The sequence below is a fragment of the Mesoplodon bidens genome (genome assembly GCF_964165515.1).
Source record: "Mesoplodon bidens genome assembly, chromosome: 9".
Lineage (NCBI taxonomy): Eukaryota > Metazoa > Chordata > Mammalia > Artiodactyla > Ziphiidae > Mesoplodon > Mesoplodon bidens.
Window position 1 is genome coordinate 39907001 of NC_138166.1, and position 23600 is coordinate 39930600.

Genomic DNA, 23600 nt, shown 5'->3' on the forward strand with positions numbered 1-23600 from the left:
CACCAGTTAAATAGGAATAATCAAGATGGGAACTATATTAGAAGTGTGCTAATTTTATGATCCTCTCTTATTTAAATAATAAAAATTAATCCCCAGGACCTTTGCTGTAACACTACGTGCAATGAAAGGGTATTCAGCTTTAGATGTAGCCTGTGGAAGCCCATTTAAAAGTAATTGGTTGCTTAAGTTGTGAATGACCTAAGATCATCCTTATCAAATAGGATGAATGAATTAGTTAGGCAGTGGCTGGGCTTCTACCAGACCAGTTGTGTTCGACCTAAGAATTGGACTCTGCGCGCTAAATTTAAGAAAAGTTGATTCTAGCTGTACCTAAAACAGAACTGGAATTACTAACGTTGGATGCTTGTTCAGCACTGAAGTAAATAAAGATCTTAAAGTAGCTGTAATCTCACAAGGCAACACGTTGGCTTTAGGTCAAATCTTAAGTTCCACAATTTACCGTATTTGTGATCTTGGGCTAATTACTTAACTTCTTTAACCCTTGTAAGTAAGAGGAGAAAGTAAATGAATTGGTGTAATGATTAAATGAGATATTTTATGTCAAGATTTTGGCATGCAAGTTAGTATTTGATAACTCAGTAACTATAGAAGTAAGACGTTATCAATGCCTATACTCTTGAGGCCAGAGGATTTCATAAGCTACAGTGACAGTTTCAGAGTAGTAATGCTAATAATACAGTTAAAAACAATTGAAAATGACTGCACTTGATTGACCTAGCGGTGAAGAAATTTGGTTTGTGTTGTCATTCCTGCTACCTAACCACCTGTTGGTAATATACCTACTCTAGATAGAGATAATGAATAGATTGTTCTTTAAAAAGTAAACCTCACCCTCCTTTCCATTATGCTCCATTTTCAACCCACAAGGAAGAAACACTACAGATGTAGCAGTGTATACATTACAAAATTGTGGAAGATCCTGCTCTTTCTCTAGTTGGTGTGGTAGGTTGTCTACGCCCAGTGCTTGAAGTTTTTCCTATAGGAAAGATAAACACTGTATTCATGACTCACTACTGGAAAAAAAAAAAAAAAAAAAAGGTGTTTTAACAGACCCAACCATTTTTATTTATTTTATTTTATTTTTTATCGACAGAGGCACATTTAATTTACAGTGATTATACTATCTATTATTCAGCACAGTTTTAAGTACTACAAGCTCCCTGGAGAACAGGGGGGAAAAATGCATGTAAAAAGAACCCAACCCTCTCCAAAAGCACACAATGACAGAAGAATCTCAGTGACAAAATACAATTCATGGCACAATAGTGTATTTTAAAGTACTTTACATTTCTCAGTTCTGTATTTCATTCCCATAAGGAACTCAGTTTATTTATTCTTTTGAATTTTATTTTATTTTTTTATACAGCAGTTTCTTATTAGTTATCCATTTTATACAGATTAGTGTATATATGTCAATCCCAATCTCTCAGTTCATCACACCACCACTACCATCCCCCGCTGCTTCCCCCCTTGGTGTCCATACGTTTGTTCTCTACATCTGGGTCTCAATTTCTGCCCTGCAAACCGGTTCATCTGTACCATTTTTCTAGGTTCCATATATATGCATTAATATAAAATATTTGTTTTTCTCTTTCTGACTTACTTCACTCTGTATGACAGTCTCTAGATTCATCCACGTCTCTACAAATGACCCAATTTTGTTCCTTTTCATGGCTGAGTAATATTCCATTGTATATATGTACCACATCTTCTTTATCTATTCGTCTGTCAATGGGCATTTAGGTTGCTTCCATGACCTGGCTATTGTAAATAGTGCTGCAATGAACATTGGGGTGCATGTGTCTTTTTGAATTATGGTTTTCTCTGGGTATATGCCCAGTAGTGGGATTGCTGGGCCATATGGTAATTTTATTTTTAGTTTTTTAAGGAACCTCCATACTGTTCTCCATAGTGGCTGTATCAATTTACATTCCCACCAACAGTGCAAGAGGGTTCCCTTTTCTCCACACCCTCTCCAGCATTTGTTGTTTGTAGATTTTCTGATGATGCCCATTCTAATGGGTGTGAGGTGATACCTCATTGTAGTTTTGATTTGCATTTCTCTACTAATTAGTGATGTTGAGCAGCTTTTCATGTGCTTCTTGGCCATCTGTATGTCTTCTTTGGAGAAATGCCTATTTAGGTCTTCTACCCATTTTTGGATTGGGTTGTTTGTTTTTTTAATATTGAGCTGCATGAGCTGTTTATATATTTTGGAGATTAATCCTTGTCCGTTGATTCGTTTGCAAATATTTTTTCGCATTCTGAGGGTTGTCTTTTTGTGTTGTTTGTAGTTTCCTTTGCTGTGCAAAAGCTTTTAATTTTCATTAGGTCCCATTTGTTTATTTTTGTTTTTATTTCCATTACTCTAGGAGGTGGGTCAAAAAGGATCTTGCTGTGATTTATGTCAGAGAGTGTTCTTCCTATGTTTTCCTCTAAGAGTTTTATAATGCCTGGTCTTATATTTAGGTCTTTAATCCATCTTGAGTTTATTTTTGTGTACAGTGTTAGGGAGTGTTCCAATTTCATTCTTTACATGTAACTGTCCAGTTTTCCCAGCACCACTTATTGAAGAGACTGTCTTTTCTCCATTGTATATCCTTGCCTCCTTTGTCGTAGATTAGTTGACCATAGGTGCGTGGGTTTACCTCTGGGCTTTCTGTCCTGTTACATTGATCTATATTTCTGTTTTTGTGCCAGTGCCATACTGTCTTAATTACTGTAGCTTTGTAGTATAGTCTGAAGTCAGGGAGTCTGATTCCTCCAGCTCCGTTTTTTTCCCTGAAGACTGCTTTGGATATTCGGGGTCTTTTGTGTCTCCATACAAATTTTAAGTGTTTTTGTTCTAGTTCTGTAAAAAATGCCATTGGTAATTTGCTAGGGATTGCATTGAATCTGTAGATTGCTTTGGGTAGTATAGTAATTTTCACAATATTGATTCTTCCAATCTAAGAACATGGTATATCTCTCCATCTGTTTATATCATCTTTAATTTCTTTCATCAGTGTCTTATAGTTTTCTGCATACAGGTCTTTTGCCTCCATAGGCAGGTCTATTCCTATGTATTTTATTCTTTTTGTTGCAATAGTAATTGAGAGTGTTTCCTTAATTTCTCTTTTAGATTTTTCATCATTAGTGTATACGAATGGAAGAGATTTCTGTGCATTAATTTTGTATCCTGCAACTTTACCAAATTCATTGATTAGCTCTAGTAGTTTTCTGGTAGCATCTTTAGGATTCTCTATGTATACTATCATGTCATCTGCAAACAGTGACAGCATTACTTCTTCTTTTCTGATTCAGATTCCTTTTATTTCTTTTTCTTCTCTGATTGCCATGGTTAAGACTTCCAAAACTATGTTGAATAATAGTGGTGAGAGTGGACATCCTTATCTTGTTCCTGTTCTTAGAGGAAATGCTTTCAGTCTTTCACTATTGAGAAAGATGTTTGTTGTGGGTTTATCATATATGGCCTTTATTATGTTGAGGTAGGTTCCCTCTATGCCCACTTTCTGGAGAGTTTTTATTATAAATCAGTATTGAATTTTGTCAAAAGCTTTTTCTGCATCTATTGAGATGATCATATGGTTTTTCTCCTTCAACTTGTTAATATGGTGTATCACATTGATTGATTTGCATATATTGAAGAATCCTTGCATCCCTGGGATAAATCCCACTTGATCATCGTGTATGATCCTTTTAATGTGTTGTTGAATTCTTTTTGCTAGTATTTTATTGAGTATTTTTGCATCTATATTCATCAGTGTTATTGGTCTGTAATTTTCTTTTTTTGTAGTATCTTTGCCTGATCTTGGTATCAGGGTGATGGTGGCCTCATAGAATGAGTTTTGGAGTGTTCCTTCCTCTGCAATATTTTGGAAGAGTTTGAGAAGGATAGGTGTTAGCTCTTCTCTAAATGTTTGATAGAATTCACCTGTGAAGCCGTCTGGTCCTGGACTTTTGTTTGTTGGAAGATTTTTAATCACAGTTTCAGTTTTATTACTTGTGATTGGTCTGTTCATATTTTTTTATTTCTTCCTGGTCCAGTCTTGGAAGGTTATACCTTTCTAAGGATTTGTCCATTTCTTCCAGGTTGTCCATTTTATTGGCATAGAGCTGCTTGTAGTAGTCTCTTAGGATGCTTTGTATTTCTGCAGTGACTGTTGTAACCTCTCCTTTTTCACTTCTAATTTTATTGATTTGAGTGAGTCCTTTCCCTCTTCTTCTTGATGAGTCTGGCTAATGGTTTATCAATTTTATTTATCTTCTCAAAGAACAAGATTTTGGTTTTATTGATCTTTGCTATTGTTTTCTTTGTTTCTATTTCATTTATTTCTGCTCTGATCTTTATGATTTCTTTCCTTCTGTTAACTTTGGGTTTTGATTGTTCTTCTTTCTCTAGTTCCTTTAGGTGTAAGGTTAGATTGTTTACTTGAGATTTTTCTTGTTTCTTGAGGTAGACTTGTATTGCTATAAAGTTCCCTCTTAGAACTGCTTTTGCTGCATCCCATAGGTTTTGGATCCTCGTGTTTTCATTGTCATTTGTCTCTAGGTATTTTTTGATTTCCTCTTTGATTTCTTCAGTGATCTCTTGGTTACTTAGTAATGTATTGTTTAGCCTCCATGTATTTGTGTTTTTTACGATTTTTTCCCTGTAATTGATTTCTAATCTCATAGTGTTGAGGTCAGAAAAGATGCTTGATATGATTTCAATTTTCTTAAATTTACTGAAGCTTAATTTGTGATCGAGATGTGATCTATCCTGGAGAATGTTCCATGCACACTTGAGAAGAAAGTGTAATCTGCTGTTTTTGGATGGAATGTCCTGTAAATATCAATTCTATCTGGTCTATTGTGTCATTTAAAGCTTGTGTTTCCTTATTAATTTTCTGTCTGGATGATCTGTCCATTGGTGTAAGTGAGGTGTTAAAGTCCCTGACTATTATTGTGTTACTGTCGATTTCCTATTTTATGGCTGTTAGCAGTTGCCTTACGTATTGAGGTGCTCCTATATTGGGTGTACATCTATTTATAATTGTTATATCTTCTTCTTGGATTGATCCCTTGATCATTATGTAGTGTCCTTCCTTGTCTCTTGTAATATTCTTTATTTGAAAGTCTATTTTATCTGATATGAGTATTGCTACTCCAGCTTTCTTTTGATTTCCATTTGCATGCAATATCTTTTTCCCTCAGTTTATTTCTAGCAGAGGAAAAAAAGTATATCAACAATTTAGAATTCTGAGACCCAGCCATTTTTAAACCATGGTTAAGAGTCATTCCATTTTGGAAATTGTGTGAATTATTTGCATAGATGTAGTGCCAAGATAAAGATAGACAAATATTTAAGTCTTTATTTACATGGAATACAGTGCTTGTGCATAAAAATATGTTAAAAACCAAAACCATGATCCTTGAATTCAAAAAACATAGTGGGAAGTTTGGAAGAAGAGGGTGGAATATGCCTGGGATAGTTAAGATACAGTAGAGTGAGGAGTTAACATAGCAGCTAAGAGTACACGTTCTGGGGTCCTACTAGTTAGGCTCATGCCTCAATCTACTACTTTCTAGTTCAGTGATCTTGGTAAGTCACTTAATCTCCCAATACTTCTATTTCCTCAGCTTACAAAAAGGCTCTCAGTGGTAAGGATGCTATAGATGTGGAACAAGGGAACAAACATACAACTAATCAGGGCATTTATAATTATTGACACTATTACTATTATAAAATTAATAAAAGTCCTGCATGACTAACAAATTAAATAAATGTTACATAAGTTCTATAGCTTTTTTAAGAGATTAATGTAAATTGGAGTAGTTGAGAATGTCTTCATGAAGCAAATGAAACATGACCTGGAACCAGAAACCCAGATTCATGGAATGAAATGATCCATGAAATGAAATGAAACTAGAGATTATCCACCCTTCGTGGGCAGTAGTAGTGAATACTTGCTTAGTGCTCCCTGTGTGCTGGGTACTTTTCTAAGCACTTTATATATATATCTTCATGCATCATCCAATCTTTACAGCAACCTTGTGTACTGTAAACTATTAGTTCCTTTTTTTCAGGTGGGAAGATTGAGGCACAGAGTGGTTAAGTGGATTGTTTCTGATCACACAGCAACCAAGTTGCAGATCTGACTCTAGAGTTTACACCCATAACCACTATCCTATGCTGTTCCAGATAGAGTTTTGTGCCATAGAGTTTTGTGCCAAAACTAAGGTTGGTGAGGGAAAACAATTTGCTCAAGGTGACTAGTAGATAGTGCCCAAGAAGTTAGGCACTTTTTGTGTGATTTCCCTAGTCATGATGGGAGGGCCCATGAGGTGAGATGAAGGCCAGGTGTTAATTTCTCTGAAGAAGGCCTGAGCATTTTCTGTCCTTTGGGGAGCAAGGCAGCAGTATTTGGAGATTAGGTGTGCATTGGATAGTGGGAAGATGAAGTTTGATAGGTCACAGTCAACATTTGTGAGCCAGCAAAAGTCAATCAGGTACATTTGGGATTTATTCCTAAGGACAAACAGGCCAGCCTGGAAATTTCTAAGCATGAAATCAGATGTCGTGTTATTGAGGACGAGAAAGTGGAGAGAAAAAAACAAAGGCGCATAATATATATATTTTTTGTACATATATTTCAGCATGTAAGCACACTGTAGTTAACCATATTTAAAAGGGATACATACTAAGTAATGCACCTGTATCAGAAATGTTATAATTATGTCGGTGGAATCTAATGTGGTAAATTGAAGAAATGTGCAGTGGCTACGAATTTATATGCATGCAGTTGTAAAGGGAGAGGGGAATCAAGCTTAATCTGACTTAATATTTATCCCTATGCACACCCTCAGTTTACAAAGCTTCTATTAACTTCAAAGGAGCGAGGTGGAGAATGCAACCCAGGCCTGTTTGGTTTGTGATCATACACTTGTTTTGCGGGTGGTATCCATGTGTTTCTCCAAAGTTCATCTTTTCTATTTGCACACACGGAAGGAGAGCCGAGTCCTCTTTCATCTTCTTATTTTTCTAGTTTCTTGGAAATGTCAATTACAAAGGAGGGCTGTATAAATCTTTGTGTGGTTTAAGTGCTAATATAAGCTGCCAAACGTATCAGCTGGCTACAGTATTTGACACACTTAATACTGACTTTACACCTGCAGTTATAGCAGACGCAGTGGTAGAGCTCTGTGTTCTAAAGAATGAGATTATATTTCAGAATACAACATAAAAAAGAAATATAAAGAAATCCATTCTACTCATGAGTTTCCTACATTGTGTTACATCGGTAAAACATTAAACGGCTTGAAAAAACGCTGTTTGTTTTCATTGTCTGTTATCCTCTTTGATCACTAAGCTGTAGAAAAATGATTATTCCTGTATAATTTGTGATCTACAGTAGGCATTATAATATCCATTTATTCACATGGGCTTGCTGTTAACATTTAAGCGTCTCAAGAGACAAATTTTAAATAGGTGCTTTAGGTTGACACAGCAGTAAATACAGTTTTGACAGTTTTAAAAGAAAGCAGTTAAACATGAGAATACATTGATTGTTTGGATATACCACCTCATTTGAGCATGGAAATCCATTTATATATACCTTACATCTTTAATTTTTAAAATCCACAAGGATTATTAGTAACTAATATTTATTTAAGTGAAATTTATGTGAAAATACAATCCAATGCAGAATTTATTTCCCAGTTAGTGCATTTATATATTATGGATAACATAAAGACTTGCATTGTGCAAAGATTAGTATGATTTGATATGTATCTTGATGTTACCACAAAATGCTTTTCCAAAGTAGAAGTAAAAAGATTTGTAATATACAAACATTGCCTCCATGTTGTGATTTTCTATTTCCAATAACACCTGTACAATACTGCTTCCTAGTTATGCTCTACATTTTATGTTTAATGTGGTAATCTAATTTCCCCTTATTTGCAATTAGCAAGTCAAAGTAAAAAATGTACATTGGAAAGTTGCCATGACACTATTGCTCTGGAGCCAAATTTAGTAACTGGTGAGAAGTCTTGGTTCCTATCAGAGAGGGCTGGTTCCTGAAGGACGAAGCAGAATGATCTTATTACATGGCGTTTTCCCCTGTAATGTAACCTCAAGGATGCACTTGTGGGATCATGCAATAGGAAGGCTCTAGAGTAGCAGAAAAAAGGAACAGACTTCCTTTGAACTAGCAGCTGCGAAGTTACATCAACAACTCTATGAAGTGTAATAAAATTTTGGGGATAATTTTCTACACATTTAAGAAGCCCTTCTGGAATACTGTGAATAGGGTGAAAATTAAGGAAATTTCTAAGGTTATCAGTGTGTGTAATTAATGAATAGTTGTATAATACTTGATTTCGTATTTTCAGCTATTCTCATGATTATATATCCCTAGATCATAGCAAGTAAGTCACATATAATTGTAAATTTATATAAATATGTCGAGATAAATTGGGCTGCAGGGTATAAAAATCATTTAAAAGGTTGTATATCCATGGTTAAAGTCTTTCTTAATAACTGTTCATTGTGAAGATTGTGAAAGTGGACAAGAGTAGTCTCTTAAACTCTTTATGTAATACCATAAACTGACTTGGTTCATTTGTGATTCATAACTCCCAACTGTTAAGCCAATTAAAAATTAGAGATGTCTTCCTGTAGAAAAAAAATTAATTTAATCTATAATATAATACATTAAAAAAAAACTTACATTCAAAGGAAGCAATCTATTTTTTTTTATAAATTTATTTATTTTTGGCTGCGTTCGGTTTTCTTTGCTGTGTGCAGGCTTTCCCTAGTTGCAGCGAGCGGGCTTCTCCTTGCGGTGGCTTCTCTTGTTGCGGAGCATGGGCTCTAGGTGCGCGGGCTTCAGTAGTTGTGGCACGTGGGCTCAGTAGTTGTGGTTTGCAGGCTCTAGAGCACAGGCTCAGTAGTTGTGGCGCACAGGCTTAGTTGCTCCATGGCATGTGGGATCTTTCCAGACCGGGGCTCGAGCCCATGTCCCCTGCACTGGCAGGCGGATTCTTAACCACTGCGCCACCAGGGAAGCCCTGGAAGCAATCTATTAAAAATAAGTATGTTAAGAAATCACAGAAACCACTTAAAAAATGCTAGTGTAATTCTGAAACTCTTCATCCCAATAACAGTTTTCTTGGGATTATATCCTTTAGCTGTGGAAATGCGATCTGTGTATACACTGATTGTTTACATTTGCTTTCTGAAACATTTGCAAAGTAAAATCAGCTCCTTATATCTTATGTGGTATCTCTTGACTGTTTATTTCATGGCCATGTTTAAGCCTATCCAAAGCTCTCTTGGTTGGTTTTCTTTATCATCCTTCAGCTTGTTTGCTTATTTTATTTATGAAGGCTGGGCCTGTGTCAGTAGAGACTTTTTATAGTTATTCTGATATCACTCATGCTATAGAAGTTTTACATTAATATTTATTGTTAAGAAATGACAAAAGGGCTTGATTGGCATCTGGAGGTACTGATGGTATTGTCACAGTTTAGGAAGCAAACACTCTACTTAGCTACGAGTCTCATTTTTTAAGAAAATCTTATGAATTTTCATAAGGAAGTTTGGTCAGCAATATTATCTGCTGTATGAAAAATAACGTGCACTTTTCTAAATGTTTCTACATAATAATGACACATTTTTTTCTTCATAAAGGCTATTTTGGGGTTAAAAATGTGGCTCCCAAATCATAGTATTTACTTTTATATTTCATGAATCTCCCTTTTCTTGGAGAGAGTTCTTAATCTGGTACAGTTAAATAACCATTTTTCAAGATGGGCAAAATAGTTTGGATAAAAGCTTTTCTGTAAGAATGGTAATTTCTCATGGAAAATGCTCTAGTGTACATTGAATTAAATATTACAGGGCATATTTAAAGAAAATCCCCAAATTTATTTTGGGGAAGAAATTCTAAAAATTTTGTACCAAATTAGTAGTTGGTTTAAGTAAGACATGTTTGTGGGATTTATCCTCATTAGTAGTAACATCTGTAACAATTGAGGCCAAGTGACAGATAATTTCTTTTTTAAGAAGGTGTTTATTGTCAGGAAAATTACAAAGTTTCCTTTGTAATTACTCTTTGTTATTTTGGCAGCCTGTAAAGTTTTATTGGCATTTACTGAAAGGTACTTTTTTTGGCTCTAGCCAGCTGCCTTTCTTTGTGGGGTAAACTTTTCTAGCTCTGGTATTCACAACATATTTTCAACTTTGTCTACCGATGGTGTCTTTTTGAACAAGGAGCCAAGTGGCTAATAATGTCTGAGTTGTTCTCAATCATGTTTTCAGGAGAGTGACATCAGAATACTGCAGGTGTACTTCAGCCATTTGAGTGTTGTATCCTACTTATCCGGTGTATCATTTTGGTACTAAAGTGGTCAATTTAAGACCATGCAAATTACAGGCTGTTTCACATACAGCCTGGAGGAAAAGTATGTTGAAATTATGAATCGAAAGTGAGGATTCACTAATTTGAAAGAAAATAGAATCTTTCAAGCAGTACTGGGTCACCAAATCAGAATTGAAAGATTCTTTTCAAGAGGTGAATATTAAAAGAAGTAAAGCCCAAACATTGAAGAAATGGTGCTATAATAGAATTTTGTTAGACTTGGGAGTGTGACATATACGTTTGGAATTTCAGTTGTCTTGGTGGCGGTATTCACTCGGTCGCCCATGTACCATTTCTCTTACCTCTGGGCTTATTTAAAGACTTTTCTAGTTCAAGCCATTACATGTGAGATGAATTCTAAATTTAGAATTACACTGCTCTAGTTCTGAAGACCACCAAATTCATTTAAGCAAGTCTTTGCATCACTAATTACTTATTTCATTGCTTTGAAAATAATACTGGAGAAAGTGGTTATACTTTATTTCACAAAAACTTATTTATTTGACTACTTGTTCTTAGTGAGTAAGACTTACAAATCATAGAAAACTGCTGGTCTTTTTACTAATTATTATTCCAAGGTGATGACAAGGCACGTTAGTAATTGGCAGTCTTCTTTGGCAATGAAATATCATCTTAATTTTGTTTTTTATGTTACTATGGTCTATAGAGTAATTAATGTAAAATTTTAGGTTGGAGCTTCTGTATTTGTGATTTCATAAAAAAGGAAAATTAAAGATTATATTTATCATTTGCTACTTCTAAGTAAAAATATCCTTAGATGCTACTATCTGCCTTGGTTCTTCTCTACTGTCTGTGGTCTACTTTCTTTTTTTATCAATAGATTTCAAAGAATATATTTACCACCTTTTATCTGAACCACTTGTTAGAAATCTATATAGATAGTTTGCAGAGGGTGGTACTCTGAGGTTTGTTCTGGAGAGCTGGACGAGGGAGTGGGGTGCAGGATAGAAGAAGCCCACCTTTTACATGTCCTTCCTATGGGAAGGACCTGTCTTCGTGGTCACACAGGATCAAGGACAGAGCACTCTTGGTGTCTGGGTGTTCTGCAGGGCCCATCTGTCATGGCCTGCTTCAGAACTTCTTCATGCTAGACTGAGAAACACCAGGTAGTGTTGGCATCTTCCAAGTCAGCTAGGAATAATAATAGATACTGGTCAGCCTTGTCCAAGACAGTATTGTCCATTATTTGAAAGAAATTACAGAATTACAAGGTAGAGAAGTAATAGTAATTGTTGTAACCGTATAGGTCTTAACGAGCATCCATATCAAAGCACAATGCAACAATTTCTGCAGAAGAGGTATCTTCGGTATTTATCAAGGTCGTAAGTAGGTAACTGATGAAGTAGGGCCGTTTCTGAGGGGTGTGGGTTTGGGTGGACATCTTGATTCAGTACTTCATTTCAGTTTATTAGATCTGTTTCTCAAATAGCTGCAGCTTGTTCAGGTTTGATTCCTGCCAGCTGGATATGAAGTACTCTCTGTTTGGGCTTGCTGTACAGAATCTCTTTCCAAAAAAATAGTGTCGTGCTGCTTTCCATCTACTGGACCAGTAGGGGAAGGAAGATCTGATTTGAAGCCAGTACAGAATGCAAAACTGATTAGATTTGGATTGTTTTTACATTAGGTCTTCTTTTCCCTGTTCTTACCCTTTTCCAGATGGAAGAACCAGTTTCCCACCAGGGCACTTTCTCCTGGCAGTTAAATTGTGAAGGTGAGGATCATTTAGCACCACTACTGCTGAAGTACTGTTATAGTAGGATTAGGCTTTAAAATTTAGAGGAATGAATCAGCACTGTCCGAGGTCTCTCTTTTTAAATTAATGGTGCTTGTGATGCTTTTAAACTAGGAATATACCTTTTTATCTTTTGATTCTGCTTTTTATTTTATCAACATAATAACATTACTTTTCATCATCAGCTAGAAAGAAGGTGGTCCATGAAATGCCTTTTAAAGCATGAAGTGTTTTAAAATGTTAACCATATGTACACCTTTCTAATGTGCATTATGCACTCTCCTTTCTTGAATATAGTAGATGACACCCAATTTTGCCTTTTCTTGGTGATTAAGTCTCATTATGAATTTCAGTGACCACCATTTGCTAAAATCCAGTAATGCCCTCAGGGATTACTGAGGTGCTTAGAGCTGTGTGGCCTCAGAATGTTATGCCCTCTGAATTCTTGCATCAGATTTTTACATTTTTCTTTGACATCAGTAAGCAGGTACTTACACCCAGAGTTACATTTTAGAACTACAAGATTGCTTAGTCTGATGCTTTCGTTTTGGGGATGAGGAACAGAAGCCCAGAGAGGTTGCACACTATGCCCGAGGTCACGCAGCTAGTTAGCCGTGGGGCAGGAACTAGGTACAGATTACTTGACTCCTTATCCAATGCTCATTCTGCCAGGCCACACTGTTTGCTCTTTCCTTTTGTCAAGGTACCTTCCTTATAGATTCTTCTCCATGTGTACATTTTTTGTTCTTAGTGAGTAGTTGACTTGACATACTACTGTGAAGTAGTATGTGTAGTATGTGTGAAGTTTCCATGTGAAATTGGAAACAAGATGAAATAGAAACCATAATATGGTAACACTCTGATGGTTGAAGTCCCATTCCTATCATTGTTCACTTTACTTTCTTGAGTTTCAGTTTATCTTCTGTGAAAGGAAGTGCTTGGGGTAATAATGGTAATAACTAATGTTTCCTGAGTTCTTACCATGTGCCAGGTACTCTTCAAAGTTCTCCTGTGCATTACCTCATTTAATTCTTATACAAACCCCATGAGGAAGGTCTATGATAAGCCCCATATTACACAGGGAGAAACTGAATCCTGTAGCAGCTACCTAGTTGACCAGAAGTCCTTAAGCTAGTAAGTAGCAAGCCAAATTTCATCTCCACGCTCTTAGCCACTGCTGTTATGTTTCTGGATGATCTACGTGTTCTCTTTTAGCTGTCATGTGTAAATATTCTGGGTTTGAATCATAACAATGCCAATAGCTAATATTATTGAGCACTTACGTACTTTACACGTAGCGTCCCATTTAATCTTAACAGCAACTCCACAAGGCAGGTGCTGTTATCATGCCCATTTTATAGAAGAGGAAAGTGAAGTACACAGAGGCTTGCCCAGTCTTACAACTGGTAAGTAACAGTGGCAAAATTTGAAACCAGGCAGATGTAAGTACTTGTTACCTTCACTGCTCTGCCCTATTGCCTGAGAACGAGTACTTGAGTACCTAAGCCAGAGCATGCTATGAGTTTTGTAATAGTTATTTTTGCTGATTAGAGGTAATGTGTGTGTGTGTGTGTGTGTGTGTGTGTCTGAGCACATGCGCATCCACATGTGGAAACACACTGACTAATGATTTCTTAGCTGTGTGTTTGATGAGGTGTAGAAAACTCTCATGCCAAGCATAGAAATGAGGGAAGTGAATTTAGTGCCAGAGAGAATGGGGTGTGGAGTGGTAGCGATGGTGGGAACTGTGACAAATAGGAAAACACGGGTTGTGGCCAAAGGGGAAGCTGATATAGGGCTCAGTCAACTGCTGGCCTATTTTTCAGGCTGGAAAGTGGATTCAGTGTTGCTGGATATTGTGTTTTTTTCTAGAGAAGCCAGAATTTTGGATTTTTAAACCAGAAAAAGATTTTAAAGCTGATTTTTAAATGATCACAACGAATTGAAATTATTTGAAGCCACTACGTGAATCAAACAGAAACATTGGCAACCTCTGGTTTAGACCATCAGGACTGGTAGATAAGTGACCTTCAGATGAGTCAGAGTTGGTTGCATCTCGCTATCACCACTAGCTTTTGAAGAGGGAGGGTTCCAAATCCAGAATACTTGTCCATTCTATTCTGTCTATTAAGATGGCATAATGGTAGTCTGCGGTGTAGAGAAAGTTGAATTATGAAGTGTACTTTTAAGAAATAACTTTCTTGCGTGAGGCTTTACTCTGTAGATTGTGAGGATTCCTGGCTTCTGATTTTGGCTCTGTCCTCAGCACTGGTTTTCACGTCTGTAGACACCACACCAGATTCTGGATGGGGCTGTGGGGTGCAGGATGATCTCTGGGACTTTTTCAAGCTCCATCCCCTCTTTTGTTCGGGTATGTACACCCCTGGCAGGACCATTCAGGAATCCCTGCAATGGAGCATGCAGTCCCTGTTACTGATAGGAAGAGTTTGGTATTAGGAAAAAAAGTTTGATACGCCCTTCTGAGAAAGGTGTGGCTTCACTGAGATTCAGTTCTGGTTTCCAGACTGCCCAGGAAGTTCCTTGCATGTGCTGAACATTTACTTCTGGGAGCAATGCAGGGGCAGTTTGATGACTGTTTGCCTTCCTCCAATTAGTGTAGCTCCTCTTGTTTATATTTTTACCCATAGGGCATCCACTTATGATTCCTTTAGCACAGAGGTTTCTGAGTACGAACACCGGCTCAATCACTAAAACTTGATCATATCTAATGTTTTCAATTTAAAAATTCTGAGATTGATAACAAGAGGTGAGAGTCTCCCTTACTTTACCTTTGTGATTACTACAGAGCAGCATTCTATGTGTTGCCAAAATAACATCAAAGGACCAACTAGGTATGGAATCTATCCCCACTGATAATATTCCTTTAAAAAACATTGTATCATCTTTTTGATAACTGCTTTACTCATAGAATATTCTTTCAGAAAAAATATATATCAACTTGCTGTGCAGTGGTCTAAATTTTTGTCTTGGAAATATTATAGGTGAATCTATTTCCAGATGCTGCAAATAATGGAAAATCATGGAAAGTGGAATCAGGGTCTCTGTCCTTAAATGTGTTTCAGTTTGCATTTTGATAGCAGTTTAGAAATGTTATCGCTTGTTTTGTCACAGACATAATTCACATCTTTCTTCGGGCACTGTAAACAAGAGAAATGGTTTAATGGCCCCATAGAGGCACTCTGCTGATAGCTGAGATTAGGCCCTTTAGTAATGGATGTCGGTGTGTGTATGTGTGAGTGGTATGTGTACACAGTGGGGGTGGGGAGGGCTTGGAAGAAGTAAATGTACTGGAAAAGAATCTTTGAGAGGCTCAGATGCAGCAGAAGTACCTGCCGATTTTCTGTAAGACTTGGAAGATGGATTTACAGTGTGTGACACTATTGTCTTTATTTGTACACAAGCCTTCCCCTTTGCTTCTGGAATTTAACCCGGTACTAATTGAGGTCATTGCCACCCATTTATCACCTGAAATTGAAGTGATGTTAACTTAAAGTGAATGCTTTTCATCTAGTGAGTGTATTCCCAACTATATATATTTGTATAAAAGGCTACATGCATTTTTCATGCCGTGCTTGTATCTGGTCTTAAATAACCTAATTTATGTATACCATTTACTTTTTCCCCTCTTTACAGAGTTTTTTTTAATTTGCTACTATAGCCAAGTGAAATTATTTTACAAACACTTTTGTGTCCACAGAATGATTTGTTTTGACTTCCTCAGCTATATTTTGTAGACAAGAGTAAAAAACTCTCTGCATTATACATAACCATGGTCTAAGTAAATGCCTTGAAATACCTCAAAACACATAAATTTCTAGTGTTTTAGAGCCTCAATATGATGTCATTTTTTCACCATCTTTTTTGTGTATACCCCTTTAAATTGGCTACACAGCCAGAGTAAACACAGGGTTAGTGAAGCAGAATTAAATATCTGTTGTTAACTAATTTAGCTGTTCCCTATCACTAGCAGGGGTCACTGTGCCAGATCTTTCTTCTTTCTCATTGCAGACCATAATCTAGACTAGGGATCAGCAGACGTTTTTTTCTGTGAAGGGTCAGATAGTAAATATTTTAGGCTTTGTGGGTCAAAGTGTTTCTGTCACAAATATCCCATTGTTACTCAAAGTAGTCCTAGACTCTACCTAAATGAATGGGTAGAATGGTGTTCCAATAAAACTTTATTTACCAAAACAGGTGGGAAGCTGGATTTGACCCATGGGCTGCAATTTGCTAACCCCTGTACTAGAATACTGTACAGCAGACTATTCTAAAACAGACTTTTTGAGCAGACCAGAAATCGCAACATCAAACTCAGGAGACTCTCATCAAGGCTCTAAATTCCCAGCTAATATTGATTCAAAAACTAGAGATGTGATTCAAAGACATAGTTTTGTTTACAGAAGAAGTAGTTAAAAATCTGATGTGCTTCTCTTTGCAGGATAATTGTTTTGTAGTCACAGAAATTACTGCTCTATTTCACTCTTAGGATAAGAGTTGGGAGGAAAGCAGAGTGAAAGGTCAGAGCTAAGACAATTTATCACTGTATTTACGTTCACTGTCCACATAGAGAAGGGGACCCATCACTTGTGACATTTTGGTTATCAGAATCAAGGGGAAGCTTTAGATGTTGGATAGCAATGTTTTTCCTTCAGTGGAATATGAGTGGTGTGAATTTTTAAATGCCTTTGGCCACAGCAATAAATTGAAAGAAGGCAGAATGCCTAAAAGCAAGCATGAATGCTCTAAGTGTTTTCATTTAGATACAAGTGCCAGAATATATTATTAAGGTCATGTATACAGAAATATGCATAGCATACACATGAATTGATCAAACTTAAAGAAGACTGGCTAATATATTTATTAGAACTTTTCTTTAAAAAAACAACTAAATAAAGCTCTAATTGGACTTCTGTGAGCTCTTGATGGTTAGGACTGTGCCTTACTGTTCAGCTTCTTCTATAGCTCCACATTCCCTGCCCCTTAGCAACTGGCATAATGTCTGGGCTGTAGTAAATGAATGAATTAATGAAGAAGTAAATGGATAAAGAAACATCTGATATAATGTTGTAGTGGTGTTCATGCATGAAGGAGATCTTAAGTGTGCTCATTCAAAAATATATTTGAATTGTATGCTCAAGTGTTCAAGAGTTGCTGCCCAAAGCCCATGGCTTTAATTCCTAGGCTGTTATAAGTTAGCCCTAGGTCTTTAGTTGGACATGAAGCTTAGCTTCTTCATGCCTTTAAAAATTCTTTTTGCAAACTTGGAATGCTAATGTCCTCATCTTGAATGATGAGAATCGAGAGTTGGTGAAGGTTCTTTGAAAACTTTATAATACTATGTAAATTTGAGTCTTTTTTTTAAAAAAAACATTATAGCTGGTGTTTTCTAGCACTATTCCAAACTCAACCAGAGTTCAGTATGTTAACACCTACAGTTTAGCATATGATCTTTCTTAAATTTATCTCATGTTCACTATAGAAATATAAACAGAAACTCAACTCATAAGTTTCATTGTTTATTCTCTGGACTAACATGAACCAGTAAGTCATAACATGGTCTGTTTTCAATTTAGTGGTGCCAAAAAATACTCCAGGGTCAGGATTGTTTAGGAAATTATTCTCCTATGAGCAAATTTTTAAATTCATTATCTCCATCTCTAATATTATAGGTGTTCACATATGACTTATATGTCTACCCTGAGCCAAAGACTTGGTTGTATACCAGCATTGTTGCATTTGTAAAGCCAAGGGCATTTCTGTGCTCCAGGAGAATGATGACAACAAGAGTGGGCCTCTGGTCAAAAATGTGGGCAGAAAAAAATGGAAGCCAAGATGATGCCTCATAGTTCATAGTTCTAAAATGAAAACAGTCACTAATCTAACAAATACTTTACAATGAATACCATAAACCCAAGTAAACTGTGTGAATTAAGAAGTGGTTAAGTTTATTTTGGAAGTGCATTTTTTAAAGTCCTGGTACTTTGGAGCACTTACATTTAACCATTAGAGGAACTCAGTCATTGTAAGTCAGCCTTAAGATGTGGTTTTAAAGGTCAAGCCTCCATCAAAGAAAAAATGCAAGATGCATCTCTTGAGAGTTCTCTTGGCTTCTCCTCCTAAAAATCTGATTGTCCAGAGGAGTTGCAGGTCATAAAAGTTTACATGGAAACGTGTTTGAGGAAGATAGCAGATTTCATAGATAAATGATCTGAACTGTTTGAAGTCAGGCATAAGGATATAATATAATATCATTGGGAACCATCACTTCTTTGTAAATGAAATGAAGGCGTTAACTCACTTGATTTGATACACTTGAAGAAGGAAGGATTCACTTTAATTAAAACTACAAACAATGCCGATGCCTGTAGCCCTGGTTCCAGAGCCAGCCAGGACAGTACAGTAAGCGAGATGAAATGTACCTAAGCAGCCTCGGCAGCAGGCTGGAGCCATGTTCAGCGAAAGTAATTTAATTAGTGTTGATCATGACTCCAGATGATGGTGATTTGATAAGGAATAATTTAGTACTTAACAGCCTTTTACATGCACCAACTCCTTGTGGGAAGGTAAAGCAAATTGCACAAAATGAATGTGCTGCTTCCACTTGTGACTGTGCCAGTGAGCTGGAAAACTGCCTGTTCACAGACGCTCAGGCTCTCAGCCCTGTGATGAAATACCCAACATGGTCTCAGCTCAGCCCTCTCTGGTGAGAGTCTCTGTACTACCCTTACTGAAGAATAATAAATAACAGAAGTCATTTTTATGATCTAAAATCTCGAGGAAGCAGAAAAGTGAAAATGAGGAAAATAAAGGAGCTCTGGTTCTTGTGCAAAAGGTTGACGATCTTAGGTTGGCTTCTTTTTTTCCCTCAACACAGCAATTAAAAAAAAAATCCTAGCATTTGGCTTACGATTAGAAAAAAAAAAAGTCATGATTCCAAGGGCACACAGTGATTAAGAGGCCCACACACGGAGAGAGTAGGGGAGCCCTAAACTTCTTGGAGAACCTGTGAGAATCCTTGAGTGTTGGCATCTAACAAAAAGGAAGACATGGTTAGTTTTTTTAAAAACGTCTTTTCAAGTACTGGACCTGTTTCAGTGCAGCACACACTGGATCCAGGTGTTGCCAGGCATCATAGTGGATTTGAAATTTGCCCGGTAATGAGAGTCACCTAGAAAATTTTATAAGATACAGAATCCTGATCTATATACCAGCTTTAGTGAATCAGTTTCTGGGAACAGGGTATGAGTTTGCTAGGGCTGCCATAACAAGGTACCACAAACTGGGTGGCTTAAAAAGTGGAAATTTATTGTCTCACAGCTGGAGGCTAGAAGTCTGAGATGAAAGTGTTGGCAGGGTTCTGAGGGCTGTGAGAGAGAATCTATTCTATGCCTCTCCCCTAGATTGTGATGGCTTGCAGGTAATTTTTGGCGATTCTTGGCTTGTAGAAGCTTCACTCTAATCTCTGCCTTAATCTTCACATGGCGTTCTGTGTGTCTCAGTGTCCTAATTCCCCTTTTGTACAAGGACACCAGTAATACTAGATAAGATCCCACCCTAATGACCCTATCTTAACTAATTTTCCAAATAAGGTCACATTCTGAGGTGGGGTTAGGACTTCAGGATAAAATTTGGAGGGGACACAACTGAACCTGTAACATATGGAGTATGGGAATGCCTGTCTGAAATTTTTTCAAAATTTCCCTCGGTAATCTGATGATTGGCCAAATTTGGGGGTCCCCTGTTTAGGGATCTACTTGCCTCTGATAGCACTTTGGGAATCCTTATGTTCTTTCTTCTAAAGTCACTTTGGGAAACTCATGGGGCCAGTCGGAAAGCCCTAGAGCTCCAGATGGTGTATCTACAAGGATGGGTCATGCCTTTTGCTTCTAGGTTGATATTAATGGACATTTTGATAGGAGGCTACTGTCCTGCTAGCAACCATTCCCAATGGTACCCCAGACTTGTCATTCCTCCCGTGAGTCATCTGGAATTATTTATTATGTGAAGTTGAAGCACATTATCAGATGTCTCTGCTGGAAGAGGAGGCCACCAGACATTTTCAAACATCTTAATTTGTATAGCATTGCTTACATAGGTATATACTCATATACACACCGCCAAGAGCAAGATATAAAATATTTACAGCTCTGTAGTAGGTTACTAGTGCCCTTTCTCAGTCATTAACACTCCCATCCACCAACAGAAGGAGATTCTTTCACTATCCATTAGTTTGGTCTGTACTTGAAATTCATATACTGTGTACTCTTTGTATACTCTTTTGTGTTTGTTGTCTTTTACTCAATTTACCATCTGTGAGACCATCCACGTTTCTGCATGTGTCATCAATGTGTTCCTTGTTAATTCTTGTGGAATATTCCATTGTATGAATAAGCCACAATTTACTTAGCCATTTTTCTGCTAATGAACATTGGAATTTTTCCAGTTTTTGGTATTGTGAATAAAGCTGCTATGAACATGTACTTTGGTAAACATATTCAATCCTTTCTCTTTGATATCTACCTAAGAGTATAGTTACTGGATCATAGGGGAGATTTATATGGAGACTTGGTAGATACTTCAAAAAGTTTTCCAAAGGGTTTTTGTCAGTTTATACTCTTAGCAGCATATATAAGCAGTTCTTATTGCTTTAAGTCTTCTTCATATCTTGGTAATGCCAGTCTTTTTCAGTTTAGCCATTCTAGTGGGTGTATAGTGAAAACCTCATGTGATTTTTTTTTGCAGTTTCCTGATGAGTAAAGATGCTGAATACTTTTTCATATATGCTTGCTTTGTTGTTCATTTGTTTGTCATTTGGGTATCTTCTTTTATGAACTGCCCGTTTGAGTCTTTTGCCCGTTTTAATTGGGTCTCTTGTTTTCTTTTATTAATTTGTAGCAATTCTTATTATGTTGAATATGATTTCTTTGTCAGATCTTTCTATAGCAAGTATCGTCTTGGTGTCTGTAACTTAGTGTCTTGATGAAGAGAAGTTCTTAATTTCAATGAAGCCTAATTCGTAGATTATTTTCTTTTATGGTTAATGCCTTTTGCATCCTGCTTACTAATCTTTTCCTACACTATGGTCCCAAAGACTTTTAAAATATAGTAATGTTGAATATGGCAGTCTCTGGTATGTTTGATACTTTGATAAATATGATAAACTTTGCATCATACTGGCAATTTATTAGCTTTTAAGTTCTTATCCATTTTCGTTCATATAATTTAGATCTCATCTCTCAGGTATAATGATTTGTTACTTAGTTGAATGGCAAAGTGAGTTCCTTTGATGTTGCTACTCCTTTTTCTTAGGAAAATATAAAACCTACTACTTAATCTAAAGTGCTGAACTAGGGTATACACATTTTGTTGTATATGTTCAAGTAAGTAATAAACAGTGGAAAACTATTTGTTAAGAAAGCAACAAATGCATGGTTAAGATATTACAAGATTGCATCATACAATATTTGTCATTCTAAGAAGTAGCACACACACACACAGAGGGAGAGAATTTTCTTATAGAATACTACTTTAAATCTTTTGTGATTTTTTTCCCCACATTTTAAAAACATTTCATCTTGCAAATTCAGGCAAAAGTAAAGAAAATAATGTAGTGAACTCCCACCTATCCATCAGTCAGCTTTTAACATTTATCAACATTTTTCTATTTGATTCTTCCCTCATACATTTTTTTCTAGAGTATTTTAAAGAAAATCCCAGAGCTTATTTTTTATCTGTAAATATTTTATGAAGCTTTAGCTTTAAACCTTTCTTTTTGGTACAACTGCCAATTTCATTATCACATCCAACAAAATTAACAATAATTTCTTAAACATCTAATACCTAGTCCACATTGAAATATCTTATTTGTTGGAAAGGTGTCTCTTTCAGTTGGTTTGTTCAAGTCAGAATCCAAACAAGTCCTCATGTTACAATTGATTCTTGAGGTTCTTAAGCCTCTTCTATCTTAACATTTTATAAATTATAACTTTCTGACTTGGTAAAGTTAATGAACATACGTACCCTTTGCATATGAAGAGACATGTAATTTCCCCTTTGTTTCTATTCCTCTAACTCTCTACTTTGAGTAGGTATATTAAACACACATTAAATTAGAAAAAAATACTTTGAAATAGACCACTCAGCAAAATAATTGTATTATTATTTATTAAATTTTCCTTAGACAACTAATTTAGATGAAATTTGTTTACTTCTGTGGCACATTTGTTTTCTACAGTGTTTCAGATGTCTCTTGAGTACCACTGAACATTTTTGTCAAAATTATGTGCTTATATAAACAATTAGCATTTATTTTCCTGGAGCTTGGTAGCTCTTGATATCAATTTCTTATACTAAAATTATATATGACATTCAAGTTAGTACAGGTTCGTAATGCTGCAGTATCATAATCAAGATTGAATGGTATCATAAGCCACAAAGTTTCTCTTGTAATATCTTCCTTTATAGTATATACACTTAATATTTTGTTTTAATCCGAGGTTTTATAGGACTTGGAGTAACTATCCACAGTCTGTCCTTCTTGTGTTTATCCTTGATAATTCATACCTGTGAAAATTGTATGAAAATAAAATTCATTCTCATGTCTATTTTCCCCTTATCTTTTTATTCATTTTCCATTTATACTAAAACTTCAATTATTCTGAGGATCTCTAATATGCATTTGTTCAGTTTCATATAGAAGAATAAAAATAGGTAATCTTATTTATTTATTGGTTTGAAAGCTATGATTCCACTCCAAATACACATATTTCTTCATATTTTATGATATTGTCTTTATAGTATATTGAACAGTAATGACATATGACACTAAGTCATATGAAAAAGGAGGAAACATCATTTCATATAGAATAATTGTTTTATGGTAGATTATATATGAAAAATAACTTTAACATATTTCTCACAATGTATCTTCACACTTCTGGTAAGTAGTTAGGCAAATAGTTTTATCTGTATTTTTATATATGAGCGCTGGTCTAAAAAGAGGTCGAATTTTTTGTCCTTTTGTCCAAAGTATCATTAGTTACCCTGAGAACTGCATGCATCTGGATTTTCTTTCTCATAGTCCAGTTGTTATTCCATTAAACCATTACTATTGGTACATTTGAGACGTTTTCCTTTCAATAATACTTAAAATTATGTTCCTGTCTTCAGTTAATTCTTGGATAATCAGTTGTATTTTTTCTGCTTTAGTCATTGGAAACCTTTCTGAAATGTTTTCAAGCTTACTTTCTGAAAACTTCTAGTATTGTCAATATCAGCTAAGCCAATTACAAGTAGTCATCTGACTTTAAGTAATGAGAGATAGTTTAAGCATGCATTTCGTTATGCGATAAAAGCAAACAACGAGTATATGGAGATTCTCCAGAATCTTTTCTTGCATG

The 23600-nt window shown here is 36.0% G+C and overlaps 1 protein-coding gene across 5 annotated transcripts in view; it reads left to right on the forward strand.

Moving 5' to 3' along the window:
* Positions 1-23600, forward strand: part of ETV1 (ETS variant transcription factor 1) — a 95403-nt gene that overhangs the window by 27038 nt on the left and 44765 nt on the right. The gene's annotated exons all lie outside the window — the stretch shown is intronic.